Consider the following 13,278-nt stretch of genomic DNA (forward strand, 5'->3'; position numbering starts at 1 on the left):
GGACAGCAAGGTGAATAGGGACAGCAAGGTGAATACGGACAGCAAGGTGAATACGGACAGCAAGGTGAATAGGGACAGCAAGGTGAATATGGACAGCAAAGTGAATAGGGACAGCAAGGTGAATAGGGACAGCAAGGTGAATATGGACAGCAAAGTGAATAGGGACAGCAAGGTGAATATGGACAGCAAAGTGAATAGGGACAGCAAGGTGAATAGGGACAGCAAGGTGAATAGGGACAGCAAGGTGAATACGGACAGCAAGGTGAATACGGACAGCAAGGTGAATAGGGACAGCAAGGTGAATACGGACAGCAAGGTGAATAGGGACAGCAAGGTGAATAGGGACAACAAGGTGAATACGGACAGCAAGGTGAATAGGGACAGCAAGGTGAATATGGACAGCAAAGTGAATAGGGACAGCAAGGTGAATACGGACAGCAAGGTGAATAGGGACAGGAAGGTGAATATGGACAGCAAAGTGAATAGGGACACAAACTGAAAAAAAGTTTGGAAACTCTTTTCGCTGAAAATTGATAACCATACTGATTTGTTGATATTTGGGTTGAAAGTGTTCTCTTGTTTAAAAAAAAAAGCAACTTATAGTCCCTATTAACCCCATATATGGGTTAAATAGGAATAAATAGGATTTTTATGGCTGTCCCTATTCACCCCGTTTTACAGGTGAATAGGGACAGTCAATAATGCAAAAAAATAATAATCAAGAAATAGGGACAGTTTGGAGAAACTTTTTATCCCATTTTTTTTTCATTGGCACCGTGGTTTATATTATGGGTACATATTATGTGCATCCATCTGAGCTATCAATTTAGCAATAAGTTGGAAACTCAGGATTGTTTCTTGATTATTATTTTTTTGTATTAGTGACTGTCCCTATTCACCTGTAAAACGGGGTGAATAGGGACAGCCATAAAAATCCTATTTATTCCTATTTAACCCATATATGGGGTTAATAGGGACTATACGTTGCTTTTTTAAAAAACAAGAGAACACTTTCAACCCAAATATCAACAAATCAGTATGGTTATCAATTTTCAGCGAAAAAAGTTTCCGAACTTTTTTTCAGTTTGTGTCCCTATTCACCTTGCTGTCCCTATTCATCCCATTTTGAGGTATCCTGTTATATATCGTTTTTGGCCCTATCTCCCAATGGTGAAGAATCACTTAAAAAATTAAATAATTCTCATATCCGAATCCATATTCAGATCTTCACCAAAATCGAATCTGTTTGTCCTTGTCAGGCACACAACCGGTCCACCAAGTTTCGTCCAAATCCATCAATAACTTTTTGAAATATCCTGCTATATGTATCGTTTTTGGCCCTATCTCCCGATGGTGATCAGAATCACTTAAAAAAATTAAATAATTCTCATATACGAATCCATATTCAGATCTTCCCCAAAATCAAATCGAATCATCCTTGTCAGACACCCAACCGGTCCACCAAGTTACGTCCAAATCCGTCCACAACATTTTGAGATATCCTGCTATGTTTTATTTTTGTCATTGATCTACACATACATGTTACCCCATTATGTCAAAGTGGAATTTTATTTTCAGAAATGTTTACAAGATAATAAATAATGAAATACAAAAAGATCTAATTTACATAAGTGTTCAACCAATACTTCATGCTTCATAGAAGCGCCTTTGACAACGATTACAGCTTCTAATCTTCATGGGTATGTCTATCAGTTTTGCACATCTGGTTTTGGGAAGTTTCTCCCATTCTTCATTGCAGATTTGCTCAAGCTCTGTCAAGTTGGATGGGGAGCGTCGGTGAACAGCAATCTTCAAGTCTTTCCACAGATTATCAATGGGATTAAAGTCTGGGCTTTCGCTGGGCCACTCAAGGACTTTCACATTCTTGTTCGGAAGCCATTCCAGTGTTGCTTTGGCAGTATGCTTGGGGTAATTGTCCTGTTGGAACATAAATCTTTGCCGCAGTCGAAGGACTTTTGCACTCTGAAGCAGGTACTCCTCAAGGATTTGCCTGTATTTGGCTCCATTAATTGTTCCCTCTATCCTTACAAGTCTCCCAGTCCCTGCCACTGAAAAGCATCCCCATAGCATGATGCTGTCACCACCATGCTTCACAGTAGGGATGGTGTTAGATGGTTGATGAGCTGTGCTCGGATTCTGCCAGACATAGCGCTTTGCATTCAGGCAGAGTTCAATTTTCGTCTCATCAGACCACAGAATATTTTGCCTCATGCTTCCAGTCTTCCATGTGCCTTTTTGCAAACTCCAGGTGTGCTGTCATGTGACTTTTTCTCAAGAGTGGCTTCTGTTTGGCCAATATCTCATAAAGCCTAGATTTGTGAAGGGCTGCACATATTGTTGTCCTAGTAGGTGTTTGTAGTATGTCGGTGTGGACCTACACCGACTAGTATGTAGGTGGCATGTACTGTTCTGGTGACTAAGCCAAAGAAAATACTCTGTATCGTGCATCATTCCCATCAGCTGCAGAGTCGACCAGGAGTGGCTTCTCCGCAAAGGAGTCTCCAATACATGTTCCTATGTTGAAATCGGCCCCCAGTTGTGTAAAGCCTTGCACAAAGTCTCGCTTTTGTACACGATGGAAAATGTTCTCCGTTTACCATTCCCATAAAACGAGCTTGTGTAGTCATTCCCAGTTAGAGTATGAAACCCAATGAGACTCCCCAAGGCCATCTTTAATGCACCCTATATCAATTACACGGTCGGGGCAATTCTTGACGCCACTCGAAAAAAACAAATTTGTTGGTATTTGTGAATTGAGAGCACTATTGATCACTGTGACATCAGTATCTGGACTGGTGGTATTTGTGGACTGAGAGCAGTATTGATCACTGTGACATCAGTATCTGGACTGGTGGTATTTGTGAACTGAGAGCACTATTGATCACTGTGACATCAGTATCTGGACTGGTGGTATTTGTGCACTGAGAGCAGTATTGATCACTGCGACATCAGTATCTGGACTGGTGGTATTTGTGAACTGAGAGCAGTATTGATCACTGCGACATCAGTATCTGGACTGGTGGTATTTGTGGACTGAGAGCAGTATTGATCACTGCGACATCAGCATCTGGACTGGTGGTATTTGTGGACTGGGAGCAGTATTGATCACTGCGACATCAGTATCTGGACTGGGGGTATTTGTGCACTGAGAGCACTATTGATCACTGTGACATCAGTATCTGGACTGGTGGTATTTGTGAACTGAGAGCACTATTGATCACTGTGACATCAGTATCTGGACTGGTGGTATTTGTGCACTGAGAGCAGTATTGATCACTGCGACATCAGTATCTGGACTGGTGGTATTTGTGGACTGAGAGCAGTATTGATCACTGTGACATCAGTATCTGGACTGGTGGTATTTGTGAATTGAGAGCACTATTGATCACTGTGACAGCAGTATCTGGACTGGTGGTATTTGTGCAATGAGAGCAGTATTGATCACTGTGACATCAGTATCTGGACTGGTGGTATTTGTGCACTGAGAGCAGTATTGATCACTGTGACATCAGTATCTGGACTTTTTTTTTTTTTTTTTTTTTTTTTTTTTTTTTTTTTTTTTTTTTTTTTTTTTTTTTTTTTTTTTTTTTTGTATACTGAATCGAGGCTCGTGAAAGAGCTAACATTTATTTCACAAACAAATCAACCAGACAAACAAAATATACAAAAAGAGGGAGCGGAGGACAAGATGGGGAGAGAAGGGGAAGCACACAACCACAACATTTGAGAGCAGGGAGAAGTGTGGGAGGGAGAGGGCTTGGGGGGAGGAGGCATGGGAAGGGCGGGGGGGGGGGGGGGGGGATAAAACACAAGGGGACCAAAATCAGCGGGGGTAGAAAAGATCAAGGTTTTGGATGGGGGAGGATAAGAGATGGTGGTGAACAGCTGTTTTAAAGACCTGGAGGGTGGAGTGGGATTGAAGAGAGTGAGGGAGTTTGTTCCAGAGGTGGGAGAAAAGAGGAATGAAGGAGTGAAGGTGAGCAGAAAGTCTTGATTTTGGCAGTTTAACCATAAGAGGGTTGCAGGCAGATCTTGTGCGACCTGTAGGAATATTTGGGGGACAGAGCCCAGAGAGAGCTGGGGGGGCAAGGCCAGAGAGGATTCGGTAGAAGACGGAAAGACCACCACCTGCCTGCCTGCCAGACCAGAGGGGAGAGCAGTATTCCATAGAGCTGCGGATGAACGCCTTGTATGTGGTGAGGAGCTCAGGTGTGCCAAGGAACGACTTCGCACGACGGAGGATGCCCAGTCGGCGACTGGCTTTGGAGGCCATATTTGAAATGTGGTTTTCCCAGGAAAGATCATGGCAAATAGTGAGACCCAAAAGCTTGAGTGACAGAACTTCTTGGAGAGGATTATTCAGAAAGTGGATGGGAGGGTTGTCCAGTCGGTCTTTTCGGAGAGACATTGTAAGAGTGTGAGATTTATCAGGATTGAAAGACATATTCCATTTGTTTGCCCAGTCTGTGATTTTGTCCAGGTCTGCAGAGAGTGAGGAGGCTGCAGACTGCCGATCTGAGGGATGAGGAATGGAGCGACAGAGAGTAGAGTCGTCAGCAAAGAGATGGAGAGGATTTTCAAGAGAGTCAGAGAGATCATTGATGAAGACCAGAAAAAGCACAGGGCCCAGAACACTACCTTGGGGAACTCCAGCCTGAACAGGAAGAGGAGATGAGAGAAACCCATTCAGGGCCACACGTTGACTACGACCAGAGAGGACGTCCGCCAGCCATGCATGGAGATTTCCGTGGATACCAAAGGAGGAGAGTTTGGTGAGCAGAGCAGGGTGCCAGACCGTATCGAAGGCACGTGAAATGTCAAGGGAGACAGCTCTAATTTCCTGTTTGGCGTTGAGGACCTCGGCTTAATGGTTAAGGTGGCTGGCTTAAGATCACAAGGTCCTGAGTTCAAACTCCCTGTCAGCTGTTGAATCAACATCAGGTGGGTTGACTCAGCCTGTCATCCTGCCAAGGTCAGAAAAATGAGTACCAGCTTACTGGGATGAATGAGCCACCCGAGCATCCTGCGTCGGAGTGGCGACCAGCCCAGGATAGTGCCCAATAGCCAAGGAAACTGCTACCTACGTCGGCCCCATGCATCTGAAGATGCAAAATAAGTGGTCATTTTTTTTTAATGAGGAGTGCTAATTTTGGGAGATGTTTGCATTCCTTTACAAGTCTACAATTATAGTCTCAATAATCTTCCAGTGGTCAAACAACTCATTCATTCCAGACAGCTTTCCTTCTGTAATCCTTCATGGAGTGAAGTGCAGCTGCAATAATCTCATCCAGTGGATACAAAATGTGTCCCCCTAATAATTTATTGCAAAAAGTATAATTTAAGAATAATTGTGAAAAAAAATGATCGGTGCATTTTATGTGCATCTTCTGCATCACCACGGAGTTAACAACAGCTCGGATGTCTTTGCTGAAGTTTTCTGCTTCGCCTATGTCCTCAGTTCTAAATGACATTATTTTAATTCCCAAAAGAAAACAAATCATGGGCTGGCAGGATAGCCTCGAGCTATCACACTCACCCCTGAAATGTGTAGCCTTGCTTTGAATCTCAACTCAGCTATAAACTGTCAACCTGGTGTTTCTCAGGCAAGGTGATTCATCAATGTGTGTATCGTCAGATGGACATTAAACTGGACGTCCTGTCTGTCAGCATTAGTCGGAGGACATGAAATACCCTATGGTGTCCTCGTAAAGAGTAAAGCGAGCTATGGCTGCCACCCTGGCCAAATTCCAAATTCCTGCTCTAACCTACAAAGGGTATTGCATTAGCAGCACAGCTGTGCCCCAAGCAAATGATGCTTGCTGCAGCCATGTGCTGCATACAGAATGAATGATTAAGCATCATCTTTAAGCCACAAGATGACTTTAATCAAAGAGAAGTTCAGATCTAATCAATATTCAGATTTCAATTTGAAACCATGAGACACAATGAGAATATTAATCGATTCGCTAAATGAGGGACAGCAAATTTTTTTGTAAGCATAGATTTGTGTGCGAATTGTAGCTTTTTCATGATAAAGTATGAAACTTGTCACAATTGTAGATATTGCACTCTTGAAGATTTTTTAGATTCATTCATTCATTCATTTCGGTTTATTGAAATAATTAAACACTGGACAAGGCAGTTCGAAGACTGAAATTTGTCATGTTTACAATAATAAAAGTATTTCATAAAACTTACAAATGTATATAAAAATAATAATAATCATATAAAATTACATTAATAAATTTAATAAATATAAAAATTACATTAATCAAAATATCAAAATAAGTAAAAGGAATGAACAAACATACATAATCAAACAACAATAAACTAGAGCTTCCAGGGAAGCATAACTCAACTGAACTGACTGGACAACTTTAAAGTAGGTCGGGTCTCACATGCCAAGTTTGATGAAAATTCGTCAATATATGTGGACGCTAGATTGTTAACGTCGTTTCAGAGCTGAAAAAATATGCCGGCCTATGGCGGCCATTTTGTGACGGATCGGGTTGGAATGCAATAGCAACCTACCTTGTGTGGTAAGGGTTAAACATTCTAAGTTTGATCAATATCTGTTATATTTGTGGACGCTAGATTGTTAACGTCGTTTTCATGACCAAAGACAAAATGGTCGCCTACGTCCGCCATTTTTAAACGGATCGGGCTGAAATGTAATACCAACCAGGTCATTGGGGTAAGGATGCTGCACGTCAAGTTTTATCCGAATCGGTTGATATTTGTGGACGCTGGAGTGTTAACGTCGAAAAGTTAACGGACGACAGCCGACAGACGACGACATCAGTATCTGGACTTGTGGTATTTGTGAACTGAGAGCAGTATTGATCACTGCGACATCAGTATCTGGACTGGTGGTATTTGTGGACTGAGAGCAGTATTGATCACTGCAACATCAGTATCTGGACTGGTGGTATTTGTGCACTGAGAGCAGTATTGATCACTGCGACATCAGTATCTGGACTGGTGGTATTTGTGCACTGAGGGCAGTATTGATCACTGTGACATCAGTATCTGGACTGGTGGTATTTGTGAACTGAGAGCACTATTGAACACTGCGACATCAGTATCTGGACTGGTGGTATTTGTGAACTGAGAGCAGTATTGATCACTGCAACATCACTATCTGGACTTGTGGTATTTGTGAACTGAGAGCAGTATTGATCACTGCGACATCAGTATCTGGACTGGTGGTATTTGTGAACTCAGAGCAGTATTGATCACTGCGACATCAGTATCTGGACTGGTGGTATTTGTGTACTGAGAGCAGTATCGATCACTGTGACATCAGTATCTGGACTGGTGGTATTTGTGCACTGAGAGCAGTATTGATCACTGTGACATCAGTATCTGGACTGGTGGTATTTGTGGACTGAGAGCACTATTGATCACTGCGACATCAGTATCTGGACTGGTGGTATTTGTGCACTGAGAGCACTATTGATCACTGCGACATCAGTATCTGGACTTGTGGTATTTGTGAACTGAGAGCAGTATTGATCACTGCGACATCAGTATCTGGACTGGTGGCATTTGTGGACTGAGAGCAGTATTGATCACTGCGACATCAGTATCTGGACTGGTGGTATTTGTGCACTGAGAGCAGTATTGATCACTGCGACATCAGTATCTGGACTGGTGGTATTTGTGCACTGAGGGCTGTATTGATCACTGTGACATCAGTATCTGGACTGGTGGTATTTGTGAACTGAGAGTACTATTGATCACTGTGACATCAGTATCTGGACTGGTGGTATTTGTGGACTGAGAGCACTATTGATCACTGTGATATCAGTATCTAGACTGGTGGTATTTGTGCACTGAGAGCAGTATTGATCACTGTGACATCAGTATCTGGACTGGTGGTATTTGTGAACTGAGAGCAGTATTGATCACTGCGACATCAGTATCTGGACTTGTGGTATTTGTGAACTGAGAGCAGTATTGATCACTGCGACATCAGTATCTGGACTGGTGGTATTTGTGAACTCAGAGCAGTATTGATCACTGCGACATCAGTATCTGGACTGGTGGTATTTGTGGACTGAGAGCAGTATTGATCACTGTGACATCAGTATCTGGACTGGTGGTATTTGTGCACTGAGAGCAGTATTGATCACTGCGACATCAGTATCTGGACTGGTGGTATTTGTGGACTGAGAGCAATATTGATCACTGTGACATCAGTATCTGGACTGGTGGTATTTGTGCAATGAGAGCAGTATTGATCACTGCGACATCAGTATCTGGACTGGTGGTATTTGTGAACTGAGAGCAGTATTGATCACTGCGACATCAGTATCTGGACTGGTGGTACTTGTGAGCTGAGAGCAATATTGATCACTGCGATCACTGGACTGTGAATGACAATATCACGATGACTGGAACTGGTGTGCTTTGCATGGAGTAGACAGGTGTCAGCCTCCTTGTGATCACACTGCAACTCATCCACTAACTATGTATAGCTCACCTGATGACACTTTCAACATGTGACATTGGTCAGAATGTGTCACATCATGCTATCACCTCACTCCAGATCAGGCAGATTGCTTGATCGCCAAGTGGTGAGGAGAAAATCAATCAGTGCTTCTTTATTCTCACCCCTGGCAAGAAATCTCTTCCACTAACTTGGAACTTTTTTATCGGGGTTGTGATGTGCAGTATACAGAGTGTGATGTGCAGTATATATAGTGTGTTGTGCAGTATATTGAGTGTGGTGTGCAGAGTGCATGTGGTGTGCAGCCTAATGAGTTTGATGCGCAGCATATAGAGTGTGAGTGCAGTTTACAGTGTGTTGTGCAGTATATGTAGTGTGATGTGCGGTATACAGAGTGATGTGCAGTATACAGAGTGATGTGCAGCATGTGGAGTGTGATGTGCAGTATATAGAGTGTGATGTGCAGTATATATAGTGTGTTGTGCAGTATATAGAGTGTGATGTGCAGTATATAGAGTGTGATGTGCAGTATATATAGTGTGTTGTGCAGTATATAGAGTGTGGTGTGCAGCCTAATGAGTGTGATGTGCAGTATAGAGTGTGACTGCAGTATAGAGTGTGACATGCAGCATATGGAGTGTCTTGTGCAGTATGTAGAGTGTGATGTGCAGTATATAGAGAGCGATGCGCAGTATATAGTGTGATGTGCAGTATATAGAGTGTGAAGTGCAGTATATATAGTGTGAAGTGCAGTATATAGAGTGATGTGCAACATATGGAGTGTGCTGTGCAGTATATAGAGTGTGGTGTGCAGCATAATGAGTGTGACGTGTAGTATATAGTGTGATGTGCAGAGTGCATGATGATTGCGATACCGTGATCAGGCGATGTCACCACTTTTCCGGTGTAAATCTCGCCATTTCCCTAAGCAGTCACAATACTTATTCCATATAACCTCAGAACAGACACACATTCTGTACTTTTACCGAAGCTGGATGCAAACACAGAATAAGGGCGACTTCCCAGTAGATTCTGTTTCGGACAAGACTCGCCTCACGCCGACATTGGGGCCGCCATTGTAGTACATGTAGTGCACGTGTTTTGAAAAATGTGGCTCCTGTCCTGATTGGCTTGGAGTGATATTGCTGCGCGACTGGCCTACTTACTCCGCTGTTCACAACCCCATGACGCACTTACACCTAGAGAAAAGAGTTCGTGTAACTCATTCCCAATGCTAATCCTTGGGCTTTGTTCACGCAGAGAACTTTACACACAATGCAGGAAATACCATTTTATCCAGTTAGACAAGTCGCACCTCTTCCACGGAACGAAATGAAACGATAGCGGCGGACTGCCCATGGCCTACCCTGCTCAAATGTCAAGTCAATCAGATAGATGGAAATGGACGATTTTGTGACCTTGACCTTTTTGACAGAACACAGGTTACACTCAATGAATTGGGTCATATTGTGTCACCGAAAGATTGATATGACTGACATATTGATATTTTATGCAACCTTGACCTTTGACCTTTTGATCTTAAAAAAAACAATCGGCTTCTAGTTTTTGATTGGTGAACCAATTCAGTGACCCAATACAGTATGCACATTCTTAAAATTTCAGGTTAATTGGATGAAAATTGATGATTTCATGTGATGTTGACCTGTGCCCTTTTGACCAAATCATTAAGTTGACTTCTCCATATTCTCATTATAAAGTTTTGTTGAAAATTTGATGATAAAAGTTCAAATGGTTAAAAAAAATTATGGCCCGACACACACACAGACACACAGTCAGACAGACACACAGAAGCGATTGCAAAATCCCGTCTCCCACTCCGTGGAGGAATTTATTTTTATTTATTTTTTGTATACAAGATCGAGACTCATGTAAGAGCTAACATTGATCACAAAAAGACAAACTGACGCATAAAACATAAAACATATGATAAAGGGAGTGGGAGACAAGATGGAGAGCAAGGACATCGGGAGATCAGTGGGAGGGAGAGGGCTTGGGGGGAGGAGGCATGGGAAGGGGGGGGGGGGGAGAGGTATAAAACACATGGACACTGCTAGGACTTCCTGGAAAGAAGCCGGTATTTCAAAAAAGTGGATTTGTGGTGAATTAACGGGGGTAGAAAATGGGCTATGGTAGAAATGGTAGAAAATGGTAATGAAATGGTAGAAATTGTAGAAATGGTAGAAAATGGTAATGAAATGGTAGAAAATGGTAATGAAATGGTAGAAAATGGTAATGAAATGGTAGAAATGGTAGAAAATGGTAATGAAATGGTAGAAAATGGTAATGAAATGGTAGAAATGGTAGAAAATGGTAATGAAATGGTAGAAAATGGTAATGAAATGGTAGAAATGGTAGAAAATGGTAATGAAATGGTAGAAAATGGTAATGAAATGGTAGAAATGGTAGAAAATGGTAATGAAATGGAAGAAAATGGTAATGAAATGGTATAAAATGGTAATGGTAAAGAAAATGGTAATGAAATGGTAGAAAATGGTAATGAAATGGTAGAAAATGGTAATGGTAAAGAAAATGGTAATGAAATGGTAGAAAATGGTAATGAAATGGTAGAAAATGGGCTATGGTAGAAATGGTAGAAAATGGTAATGAAATGGTAGAAAATGGTAATGAAATGGTAGAAATGGTAGAAATGGTAGAAAATGGTAATGAAATGGTAGAAAATGGTAATGAAATGGTATAAATGGTAGAAAATGGTAATGAAATGGTAGAAAATGGTAATGAAATGGTAGAAAATGGTAATGAAATGGTAGAAAATGGGCTATGGTAGAAATGGTAGAAAATGGTAATGAAATGGTAGAAAATGGTAATGAAATGGTAGAAAATGGTAATGAAATGGTAGAAAATGGTAATGAAATGGTAGAAAATGGTAATGAAATGGTAGAAAATGGTAATGGTAAAGAAAATGGTAATGAAATGGAAGAAAATGGTAATGAAATGGTAGAAAATGGTAATGGTAAAGAAAATGGTAATGAAATGGTAGAAAATGGTAATGAAATGGTAGAAAATGGTAATGGTAAAGAAAATGGTAATGAAATGGTAGAAAATGGTAATGAAATGGTAGAAAATGGTAATGAAATGGTAGAAAATGGTAATGAAATGGTAGAAAATGGTAATGAAATGGTAGAAATGGTAATGGTAAAGAAAATTGTAATGAAATGGTAGAAATGGTAATGGTAAAGAAAATGGTAATGAAATGGTAGAAATGGTAATGGTAAAGAAAATGGTAATGAAATGGTAGAAAATGGTAATGAAATGGTAGGAAATGGTAATGAAATGGTAGAAAATGGTAATGAAATGGTAGAAAATGGTAGAAATGGTAATGGTAAAGAAAATTGTAATGAAATGGTAGAAATGGTAATGGTAAAGAAAATGGTAATGAAATGGTAGAAATGGTAATGGTAAAGAAAATGGTAATGAAATGGTAGAAAATGGTAATGAAATGGTAGAAAATGGTAATGAAATGGTAGAAAATGGTAATGAAATGGTAGAAAATGGTAATGAAATGGTAGAAAATGGTAATGAAATGGTAGAAAATGGTAATGAAATGGTAGAAAATGGTAATGAAATGGTAGAAAATGGTAATGAAATGGTAGAAATGGTAATGGTAAAGAAAATTGTAATGAAATGGTAGAAATGGTAATGGTAAAGAAAATGGTAATGAAATGGTAGAAATGGTAATGGTAAAGAAAATGGTAATGAAATGGTAGAAAATGGTAATGAAATGGTAGAAATGGTAATGGTAAAGAAAATGGTAATGAAATGGTAGAAAATGGTAATGAAATGGTAGAAATGGTAGAAATGTTAGAAAATGATAATGAAATGGTAGAAAATGATAATGGTAAAGAAAATGGTAATGAAATGGTAGAAATGGTAGAAAATGGTAATGAAATGGTAGAAAATGGTAATGGTAAAGCAAATGGTAATGAAATGGTAGAAAATGGTAATGAAATGGTAGAAAATGGTAATGAAATGGTAGAAAATGGTAATGGTAAAGAAAATGGTAATGAAATGGTAGAAAATTGGTCATGAAATGGTAGAAAAAAGTGGTAATGGTAAAGTAAATGGTAATGAAATGGTAGAAAATGGTAATGAAATGGTAGAAAATGGTAATGAAATGGTAGAAAATGGTAATGAAATGGTAATGGTAAAGAAAATGGTAATGAAATGGTAGAAAATGGTAGAAACGGTAGAAAATGGCAATGAAATGGTAGAAAATGGTAATGAAATGGTAGAAAATGGTAATGAAATGGAAGAAAATGGTAATGGTAAAGAAAATGGTAATGGTAAAGAAAATGGTAATGAAATGGTAGAAACGGTAGAAAATGGTAATGAAATGGTAGAAAATGGTAATGAAATGGAAGAAAATGGTAATGAAATGGTAGAAAATGGTAATGAAATGGTAGAAAATGGTAATGGTAAAGAAAATGGTAATGAAATGGTAGAAAATGGTAATGAAATGGTAGAAAATGGTAATGAAATGGAAGAAAATGGTAATGAAATGGTAGAAAATGGTAATGAAATGGTAGAAAATGGTAATGGTAAAGAAAATGGTAATGAAATGGTAGAAACGGTAGAAAATGGTAATGAAATGGTAGAAAATGGTAATGAAATGGTAGAAAATGGTAATGGTAAAGAAAATGGTAATGAAATGGTAGAAACGGTAGAAAATGGTAATGAAATGGTAGAAAATGGTAATGAAATCGTAGAAAATGGTAATGAAATCGTAGAAATGGTAGAAAATGGTAATGCAATGGTAGAAATGGTAG

The sequence above is a fragment of the Myxine glutinosa genome, chromosome 11 (genome assembly GCF_964187855.1).
Source record: "Myxine glutinosa chromosome 11, kmMyxGlut1.1, whole genome shotgun sequence".
Lineage (NCBI taxonomy): Eukaryota > Metazoa > Chordata > Myxini > Myxiniformes > Myxinidae > Myxine > Myxine glutinosa.